Genomic DNA, 11,116 nt, shown 5'->3' with positions numbered 1-11,116 from the left:
TTTTGGGTCAGGGTTGTAGTGGTGAGGCTTCAGGGGCCCTGCCCTCCATCTCTGTTAATAAGCGGTGTCTCATCCTATATACATCAATTGTATTTCCTGCTCTGTAATTTAATTCCTGTCACCACACCCACTGATGTAACAATTGCATGAGCATGTGCAGACCTGGCTGTGAAAGGCATGATCAGTTCCTGGCCTGTTTCTCTGAATTGTCCCTGTGCCAGGGCTCTGCTTAGAGGGTTTGTTCACCAGGTGTCTCTCTCTAATAATACAATGCATTTCAGCCCATGTAAAATGTACTATCTCATGTGTACGAGTTTAACATTTCCTTTCCATGAGCAGGTCCATAGATTAAAAGATTTGCAGCCCAGAATCATCTAGTCTGACCTGTTGCATGACATAGGTGTGATGGATTCGGTCACAGAGACCCCCTTGAGACTGTCGCCTGATGTGCTGAAACGACCTCTGAGCCTGTTTTCCCTGCCAGCTTGGGACTCCAGAACCCTTCCTTATTGAGCCAAACACACTACTCTGTGGTAGCCTGAACACAGACCCAGGGCCTGAACCGCGTCCCCAAAGCTGCAGGCTTTAACTGAAAACCACTCAGCAGGTACTCCTGTCTCCAGCACCCAGATACCCAGCTCCCAATGGGATCCAAACCCCAAATAAATCCATTTTACTCTGTATAAAGCTTATACAGGATAAACTCAAAAATTGTTCACCCGCTATAACACTGAGAAAGAGAGATGCACAGCTGTTTGCTCCCCCAGGTATTAATCACTTACTCTGGGTTTAATAATAAACAAAAGTGATTTTATTAAGTATAAAACATAAGATTTAAGTGGTTTCAAGTAATAACAGACAGAACAAAGTAAGTCACCAAGTAAAATAAAGCAAAAACACGCAAGTCTAAGCCTAATACATTAAGAAACTGAATACAGGTAAATCTCACCCTCAGAGATATTCCAATAAGCTTCTTTCACAGACTAGACTCCTTCTTAGTCTGGGCCCAATCCTTTCCCCTGGTACAGTCTTTGTTCCAGCTCAGGTGGTAACAAAGGGGATTCTCATGACTGCCACCCCTTTGTTCTGTTCCATCCCCTTTTATAGATTTGGCGCAAGGCGGGAATCCTTTGTCTCACTCTGGGTTCCCCCCTTCTTTCTAAATGGAAAAGCACCAGGTTAAAGATGGATTCCAGTTCAGGTGACATGATCACATGTCCTGTGAGACTTCATTACCCACTCGCTGGCACACAGGTATACAGGAAGTCTTACAAGTAAACAGAGCTATTTACAACCAATTGTCCTGGTTAACGGGAGCCATCAAGATTCCAAAGCACCATAAATGGCCACACTTTGCATAATTACAGTAGGACCTCAGAGTCATGCTTCATATTCCTAGTTTCAGATACAAGAATGATACATTCATACAAATAGGATGACCACACTCAGTAGATTATAAGCTTTGTAATAATACCTTACAAGAGACCTTTTGCATAAAGCATATTCCAGTTACATCATATCCACACTTATAAACATATTTTGAGTGCAATGTCACACTAATATTTCCCCGTCCCTCAGGTTGTGCGGCTAAACTCAGGGACGCTGAGACCCTCTGAGGGAAGGTGTTCTTGGGGGTTGAGGAATTGCTGTGGTCACTACTTTCCCTTCCTGTTAATAGAATGGTGTGTCTGTGCTCACACTGTCACACTAACGCCATACTGACGTGGGTAGGCAATGAATTCTGGGAAGTGGTGGCAGCTATTCCATAGGGCCTTGGCAGGAGACTGTGTGTCCAGAAGACATACACATGGGGCAACGCTCAGAGCACATGAAGCAATGCAGTCTGGGATGTCTACCTGAACAGCTCTACTACAAAGTTGTAGCGCTGGCTGGGTCACAGGACCGGCTCGTTGCTGGTATGTGGATTACTGTCTAAATTCTAGTTTGTCCAGCTAGGAGGCCAGCTGTTCCAGAATTCCCTTGTTTTATCACAGTATATGAACCCCACTGTTTTGCTGCAAAAAGCAAAAGGACTTTCGCTCCTTCCTCACAATGGAAGTTTTGCAGGTAAGGTCCTGGGGGAGAAAGGAATTGGGCAATGGGCTTTTGGGCCTGGATCCTGCTCCCACTGAAGTCAGAGGCAAAACTCCCCCTGACTTCAAAAGGTGCAGGAGCAGGGCCTCTAAGGAACGTTTGGCACAGGGCAGTGAGAAGGCAATTTGAAATCTCACCTCTTTGCTGCAGAGAGAGCAAAGCTCGATGGTGGACTGGCTTGGCAGGCTCCTGTGTGTTTTGTCTGTCTCTGCAGGCATCCCGGGGGAGCTGGGTATTTGAGACAGCTGCCATGGAGATTCAGGCTTCCCAGGTGCTGAGGAATTAAACAGAAGGTGACTGACTTAGACCTAGGGGTTGATGCAAGAGACTGTAACTCCACCTGAGCATCTCAGAGGGGACTTGGTTAAAATAGCAACAACCAAATAATAATAATACAGTGTCATTGTAAAATGAGAACAAGGATCCCAGCAGGGGTCCTCCCTGCGCCAGCCCCCGAAGCCCTGTGTCCAGCTAACGTGAACCCCTGTAGCACCAAGCCGCCAGCCTGTGGTGCAAAGCCAAGTCCCCACCTCTGCACAAGCACAGAGCTGGTTCAGCCAGAAATGAGGCCACATGCAAAGCCATCCGACTGGGCCCTGGCTGCAAGGCCCCCCGGGATTCAGTGAACAATCTTCTCTCCTTGCTCCAAGCTGTCCTCCATGCTAGATGGGGAAGGTCAGTCTAATGGCAGGCAGATGGGCCATAACAGGAAGTGTATGATGTGCCCCCGCCAGGGCGGTGATAAATGGGAAACTAGCTAGATTCTCTTTGGGGGCTCAACTGAGTATCAGCTCAGCTTGTCTTCCAAAGCACGTGGGAGAGACGCATGAGCATTCTACTTCACAGCAGCCCTTCAGCCTGTCCTGGGTAGGTTGGTGCCCTATGGATTTGGGGCAGGGGCGTAGCCAGATGGAGGGAAGAGGGGGAGCAAAAAAAAAAAAAGGGCACCACCCGCTGCGGTGCTTTTACTGACGGGGCAGCACTCCGGGTCTTCGGTGGCACCTCGGCGGCGAGACCTTCACTCGCTCTGCAGGTCTTCGCCGGCATTTCGGCGATGAAGCTTCCGTGCCGCCGAAGTCATCTGAAGCGAGTGAAGGTCCAGCCGCCGAAGTGCCGCCGAAGTGGGTGGCGCCTTTTTTTTCCCCCGCTCCCGGGTGAGTAAAATTAAAAAGGTGCCACTTGTGCTCAGTGGGGAAATGGCCGCTCTCCCGCTCCCCACTACGCTACTGATTTGGGGGACATGCCGCTGCACGGTTGGTGTATTGGCTCCATCAGCCCTGCACCAGGACAAATGAGCTGCACCCACCGTGAGAGCTTGAATGTAACCTTGCACCAGAATCATGCTATTGACGTCAGCGGGGTCAGTCTTGATCTATAAACTGACTTCAGTGAGCTCACATTTGGGCCCATGTTTGTTGGAAGCCAGTGGATCAGCAGCCAGTTTAATGGCACAACTCACGCTGTGCAACTTGTGGTCTCCCCCCTGCTGTCACATAGGACTGTAGCATTATAGCTAGAGATGAGTGGAGAAAGACAGGTTTGGATTGGGATCCCGATTAGGATTAGGTTTGGGGTCAGGGTTAGGGTCCAGATTCCAGGGCTCTGAAATCTCATAAGTTTGTCTCCGAAGATTTCATCCCCAAATGGTGGGAATCCTGCAGGATCAGCTGTTCTCGGGAGATTTCCACCAGCCATATATTAGAGAAAGCCTACGGTGCCCAGTGTAATTAGCTAGCAACTATAGGTGTGTTGTGTGACTAGGGGTTGTGCCCCAGGGGGTGCAGAGCAGCACTGCCCTAGTGACGGCTCCAAAAGTCATCATGCTACAGAGGCACTATTTCTCCCTGAACTCCCCGGTGCGTGGGGTAGCAGAGTACTTGGTGCATGCTCTTTGGATGGCCAGCTCCATAGACTTGTGCAGACAGGGTAGGGCGATGGTCTCATAGTTTCCTTGCACTTGGGTGAATGTGAGGACTATAGATGTGACTGGCATCCTTGGGGATGCACAAGAAAACTCCTGGTGTCCTTCCCTGTTTGTGCACTGGCCACTTACAACCTGGTGCACATTTTAGCAGGACATTTGCTAAGTGGGGAAAACCAGGGGGCATCTAATGAAGCTTGAGGCCGGGGGAGGGAGAATGCAACCAGCTTCTTCTAACGTGGGTGCCTAAAGTTAGGCAGCTCACTCCATATTTTGGACACCTAAATAAATGACAATGGTCAGAGGTGCTGAGCTTTAGGGAACCAGGTGTACAAATTTTGCCCCATGTCACCTGTATTTCGGATACTTAATGTGTGTTCTGTGTCTCAGGGGATTAAGTAAGAGGAAAAAAGGGCCTTTCACCTCCAGTCACTGCTTTGACTGTGGCACAGGGTGGTTGTGAATGAATGTTGTCACCATCTGAGTCTTCATGTGGCTAGGTGGGAGGAAGTGGGTTTAGTTTGACAAGAATATCTTCTCTGAAAAGGAGCGCACAAGACCTCTGACATAGGTCATTCCAGACAACACAGAACCTACCACAACAAACCTAGAAAGACAGCTGACTTTAAAGACTGGTTTCTCCAGCAGGTGTCTTCTCTAGCAGCGGTTACCAAGTTTCCTTGATTGTGATATTTCCCCTTAGGTTGCGGTAGCATCACCAAACCAGCACACAGTGTGGCCGACTCAGCGTGTCAAGGGAATGCTGAAGTGCGTAACATTTGGGCGTTGGTGGTGCCTTCTGTTGTTCCAACCAGTTTTCCGAGCAGGTTATTGCGTGTTTTGACCTTAGTTGCTGTCTTTGTAAGATTGTCATGATAAGTGAGAGTTCTATCCAATGTGATACCCAGATAGACCGGGTGTGAATCATGCTTTATTCACTGACCATTGAGAACTAAGTTCATGTAAGTGGAAGACACTTGACGACATGGTCTTACTTCCACTTGCTATCGGACACCACCGACAACTATAATCGACCATAGCCGCCATATCTGCATTCAGAACACTCTCAAGTGTGACAAAGGAGTGTGACTGGGTGCCGAGGCATAGGTCATCTGCATAAACAAACTTGTGAGACCCGGTATATGGTAGGTCATTCGAATATAAATTGAATAACTTTGTAGATAATAGTGCTCCTTGCGGGAGGCTGTTCTTCTGGTGCCTCCAAACACTTGTTCTATCACCAATATGCACACGGAAATGGCAATTTCTCAGAAACAGAGCCATTGCACATACTAACCAACTTGGCATAGTTCTAGAGAATTTCACCAAAAGGCCCGTGTGCCAAACCATATCGTATGCCGCGGTCGGGTCAAGGAAAATTGAACTAGTCTTCAAATTATATTGCAATCCATTTTCGATGGAAGTTGTAAGTGCAAGTACTTGATCACACTCAGCGAAAATCAGCTTGCTGGTGCCAGCATGCCTTCCACAGATGGTGAAATTCTTTGTGAAATCAGACGCTCCAGCACCTTAAATCAGATGCTTAGAAGTGAAATTGGTTTGTAGCTTGAAGGCAAGTGTGGGTCTTTCCCAGGTTTCAGCTGGCAATGACCTTTGCTTGGAGACAGATTCTATGCGGTCTGGATTCCCTCAGTACTCCGTGGAAAAACTGAATGAGCCATTCCTGAACACGAGGACCCAGATGTTTCATGAATTCCGGTGCAATTCTATCAGATCCGGGAGCTGTACCCATTTTTAAATCATTCAGCACTTCATCCAATTCCAGATTAGTGAATGGCTCCATTTTACTATTGGCTGGATTACTGCTCAGGAAACGCTGCCACTCCCTATGTACCTGTTGTTTGACAACGGCAGCAGGAGCTTTGGCAATCTTCAACAGATGACGGCCAATCTGATTTGGAGTAACTGCACATGGACGTTGAACCACACCTAGCTGACGAATTAAGGAAGCATTTGGGAGGAGAGGATTGAAAACTCCCACCTATGGCCACAGACTTTGAAGCTTTGCCCTGAGGCGGGGACCCTTTGTCTGGCTGATTACCTGTTACCGGAGTGACTCACATCATCACGAGAGTGCTTGCTCTATGGAATTGTGACCACAGGAAAACCCCTAGCTGGGGTTTGAAGGACTGTTCACCAGCCAGACCTCTGGGAAGCTTAGTCGTGTGTGTGTCGGTTCTTTTATTGTTTTCTCTGTAATGGTTTTACCGTAAGACTAAATGTGCTTGCTCAGAAAAGCCGTGTGTGAATCTAAAAGCCTGGGCAATCACACCGGTGTGTAACCGCTGAGGAGAAAGCAAAGGGCTGCTGGCCTGTTCAGGCAGTCTGACTCGCTAGGGAATAATACAGTGTGGGCAGGGAACTGTTCAGCCTGGAAAAACGCCTGTCAGGAGGGAGAGAGGGGCGGCGCTAGGAGCCTAGGGTGGATGCCCTTGCTAGACCATGCAGGGGGAATACAGGTGCAGTTGCTCTGAACTGTGACAAATGGAGTTTTTTCCTTCCTGTCCAATTATAGGGAACCTTGTTTATGTTCTCTATGCCCTGGGGATATAATGGTTGTGCAAGTAGCAATAAAGGAAATCAATCAAACCCATCAGCCGGAATGCAGATAACTAAGCACACGTGGGGCTGAGGCCAACTCCCTTAGAGGATGTCTCACAGCAAAGAAAACTCCACGGTGGGCCCATGCCAGCTGACTCGGGCTTGGGCTGCGAGGCTTTTTCACTGCTGTGGAGACTTCTGGGCTGGGGCTGGAATCCGGGCTTTGAGACCGCCCACCCCGCAGGGTCCTAGAGCCCAGGCTAAGCAGCCAGACTAGGTTGACAGAAGAATTACCTGGATTACCTACTCTGATGGCAGAGTCCCTCCTGTCAATGATCTACACTGAAGCGCTACAGCAACGCTTCAGCAGTACATGCGTCTGACGAAGTGGGCATTCACCCACGAAAGGTTATGCTCCAATACATCTGTTAGTCTTTAAGGTGCCACAGAACTCTTTGTTGCTTCTTACTGCAGCGGTAGCGCTGCTGTAACATTGTAAGTGTAGGTAAGCCCTAAAACTTTATGAAAATCACAAAGGTCTAAGCCAAAATCTCAGCTCTGAATGCCCACAGACTCTGGGACAGTTTGGACCCGGTTCTGGATCTGAATGTACTTATCAGAACCTTCCTGATGACAGGCCCCAAAGCAAAACACCCGCCTTTAAAAAGATGGCGCTGCCCAGAGTGACACCAATGGAGCCAGTCAAAACTCGGACTGTCCGTTTTGCGGGAAATGTCGCCATTTCATAATTTGTTCTTGTTCCGATTCAGAATGAAAACAGATTTTCAACAGTTCCCATGAAATAGAATAGCCAACAAAAACCGGTTACGCCCCTTCTCGTAATGGTTGTTCTTCGAGATGTGTTGTTCATGCCCATTCCAATCAGGTGCTTAGTATGTACCTCTACTCCTGACAGGTCATAATATGATGTAATCTAATAGTTGAAATAGTCCATTATTTTTAGGTTTATTTTAACTTTTAAAATCATTAAGGGGAGCTGCTACTTCGTATTGTTTGAAATGTCTTAACTCCCTTTTCAGATCAAACTCTCCTGTTCATGGTGCACTGGCCTGTTTTACAGGTTTAGCAATGGCTGCTGGTAAGCAGGTTTCCCTCCGGGCCTCTGGAGGAAATCCTCTGATGCTACCCTGTGCAGCGAGAACACCTCCATTCTCTGCTGCATGGGCTGTGCATGTCCCACTTCACCTCCACTTCCTATAGTGACAAGCGAACCCAACTGGTTTAGTGTCATCTCCTCCCCTGCAGAAGAAAAACCATCATCAGCACAGATGAAGCACAGGAAGATGTGCAGCAAATCCACACTTAATTCATTTGAAATCCTGCTTTTCTATCTCCGAAATGAAAGGCCTCTTGGCTCAGCCTCCCTCGGGCAGAGCACGGGCGCATTCCCACAATTATTGCACATGAATGGCAGGCGCTGGTTGGTGCCTCTTTAGGAATCAGTCAGGCATGCGTGTGACTGATACTGCACCCACTCACCCCAGGTGCTCTAGGAAGGCAAGATGGTCTCGTTATACTAGCACAGCTCTGTTATTGTGGTGGCTGTCATCCCGAGAGGCAGCAAGTGCAGAAAGATGCTGCAGTACAAGCACATTTCGAAGGCAACCATCTCAGCAGAATTCAGACCTGTTCCCACGGCTCATTTAGGAAGCTGCTGAAAACCCACCTGCCTGGGGAGACATTCTAACTGCAGTCACCAGGCTGCTTTGCCTGCAGTGCACGTTTGTCTAGTTTCTTTACTCTGCTTTTCACTTGGGAGCCCCTTGGGGCAAGGTGTGTGTAACGTGTTTGGTACTTTGCACAGCACTTTCCAGCTGCTCCTATACCTACAATACCAGAAAAATGATCTATAGAGCACTAATCACCATTGAAACGGACACTAAACTAGCATTTGAAACTCACTTGCATTCGTTCACTAGAGAAACCTAACTTACACTGTGTAGAGAAACTGCAGTTGCTGACAGGACGGTCTCGATGTAATATGCAAGCCTGGGGCTAGATTCTCAGCTAGGGTGAATCAGTGGAGTTGCACTAAAGTTACTGATTTACACCCACTGAGCATCTGGCCCACAGTATGTATTGATCAAGCACAGGCTCCATGCATGGTGCCGTATAAGCCAGAAAAAAACAAGCCACTCTGCTGTGCAATGTACATTCAGCAAAACCCTCATTGTGTAAAGATCCCAGGGGAACCTTTGTAAAATCTGGGGTTTGGGCAATCGGGGATCCCTCATTACAGAGCCACTCAGCAGAAAGGAATCACCTGGCAACCGCAGTTCTGAGAACAGCTGGGCTCCAGGGAGCCAAAGCTGAGCTCGGCAGGTCTCGGCCCTGTGTACAGAAGTGCGTGCGTGACTACGCTTACTCAGACTGGACTGCCTCTCCCATTCTAACCTCGCCCCTCATCCCCCCTTTTTAATGGCTTGCAACCTGCTCGGATTCATTTCTGGGGCCGACTCTTTCCCCCGGTGATTTCAGCCCAAAGGTGAATTGATCGGGAAAGTCGGAGCCCAGTCAGTTCAGCCATTTTTGACTTACTTTAAAGAAAAGGGAAGAACATCCCCCCCCACCCTTCACAATCAGAAATGGTGGCAAACCCAAGATCAGCCGACAACACTGTACTAGCAGTAAAGCTAAGAGCAGCCACGCCCTGGAGTAAGGGGGTTTGCAGACACCAGACGCCTGGGCACAAAGGCAGTGAGGCAGCATAAACTAACACGTCAGCAGTAGGGAGACGGCACCCAGCTCTACATCACCTTCACTCCAGGTCCATCTCCCCACGAGTCGAGTGCCGTGGTCAGATCAGCACGCGGTTGAAGAGCAGCTGGCTGAAACTGAACCCAGGACAGTGTGAGTTGATGCTGGCGGGGAGGAAGGAGCCGGTTGAAGAACTCCCCACTTGCATGGCATTGCCCTGCCCTGAGGGCGTAAAGCTGCCCTCACAGCAAACAGCCACCGCCACACAAAATGCCCTTTCCCACCGACGGCTGTGCCTGACACAATGTGATCTGGCCACGGCCATCCCTATATTCCTGCCCCTCCAGGTTGGTTATGGTAACACTCTGCACCTCAGATCTGGACAGCTAACCTTCAAAAAGCTCCCACTGGTCCGGACAGCAGCTCACTCATTCAGCAGCAGAAGCTCCACAGAGCGCGTCACCATGCGCTGCACTTTCATCGCTGGGTCACTTAGATCTGAGTCTTCGGCCCTCATCTTCACAGCCTGCCCACGAACGGCCCAGGTTACCTGAGGGACCACCCCCACCCCCACCCCCCGTGCCACTGTGACCTATCACAGTAGCTTTGTTCCACTTTCAGCGGGAAACTCAGGGGAGCAAAAGACAGAGCTTCCTTGGCTACTGGTGCACGACTGGGGAGCTGGTGTCTGGAGGGGACACAAAAGCCATCTCCTTCTGAATGGACGTGAAACCGACTGCAGTAACCCAGCCACCCCTCAAACCCAGATATTTAGAAACCAGCTCTCCCCCCCCACCAAATAAACCTCTCTACAGAAGCGGGGAGGAGAGAAGAAGCGCGGAAGAGATGACTAGAGATCATCTCGCTCTGGTGTTCACTTTAATGAACAGGTCAGGTGCTCAGAAACCACATGGATGGGTGCAGAGTGAGAACCTAGACAGGAAGGGCAGCTAACCGAGTAACATTCATCTCAGTTATTCTGCTCTGTAAAGCAGAGATTACAATGCAGAGGTCAGATAGGCGGCTACTGCCCACCAGTCCTTGAGGCTGCTGTGACACAGCACGGGAGGCAGTATGACCTCAGAAAGCCGGGGTTCTATTCCCAGCTTGGCTGCAGGTGACTTTGGACAAGTCATTTCCCAGCTCCCTTGCCTCAGTTTCCCCACCTGTAAAACAAGGACACATGATACTGGCCTTTGTCAAGTGTTTTGAGATCCCTGGATGGAAAGTGCTATATAAGACCTGTTATGTTCTTGCAACCACGAGTTACAGACACTTCGACATATTCAGCAGCCCTGTAAAATCAGAAGTACGGGCAGTATGCCGGAGCTCACACAATCTGCACGATCCTTTCTGTACATAAGGTGATATAAAATTCCAGGGCTGTTGATTAAGCAGCTCAGACCAGTGTTACATTCTCTAAAATCTAAACGGAAAACAAACCTATAGGAAACAGCTCCGGATTAAGGCACAAATGCTGTAATTCCATACCTGAGGAATCAGCTGCTGGAGTCATGTGATTACAGCCGCACCTCAGCTTTCATTTAAAAACAAGTAGGTGTTTATCCCTTGTGTTTGTGTAAGTGGGGGAATGGTCCCGCTATTGTGGGGAACTTTCCTGGCTTCTGCACTACCGCAGTGAAGTGGGCTAGCGAAAGGATCCGAGTCCTCGCTCCCACTTCCTTTACCCAGAGGCCTCCCTGCCCTTGAGGACTCCCCTTCCACTCTCCTGTCTGACAGAGTCCTCTTAAACCCCGACAAGGCTGGGCCCAGGATTCCTGGGGGGCTCGACCCCCAACCCTGCTGTGGTCACCCAGGACA

The sequence above is a fragment of the Chrysemys picta genome, chromosome 6 (assembly GCF_011386835.1).
Source record: "Chrysemys picta bellii isolate R12L10 chromosome 6, ASM1138683v2, whole genome shotgun sequence".
NCBI lineage: Eukaryota > Metazoa > Chordata > Testudines > Emydidae > Chrysemys > Chrysemys picta.
The sequence above is the reverse complement of the archived record's forward strand: the minus strand, read 5'-3'. Positions refer to the sequence as shown.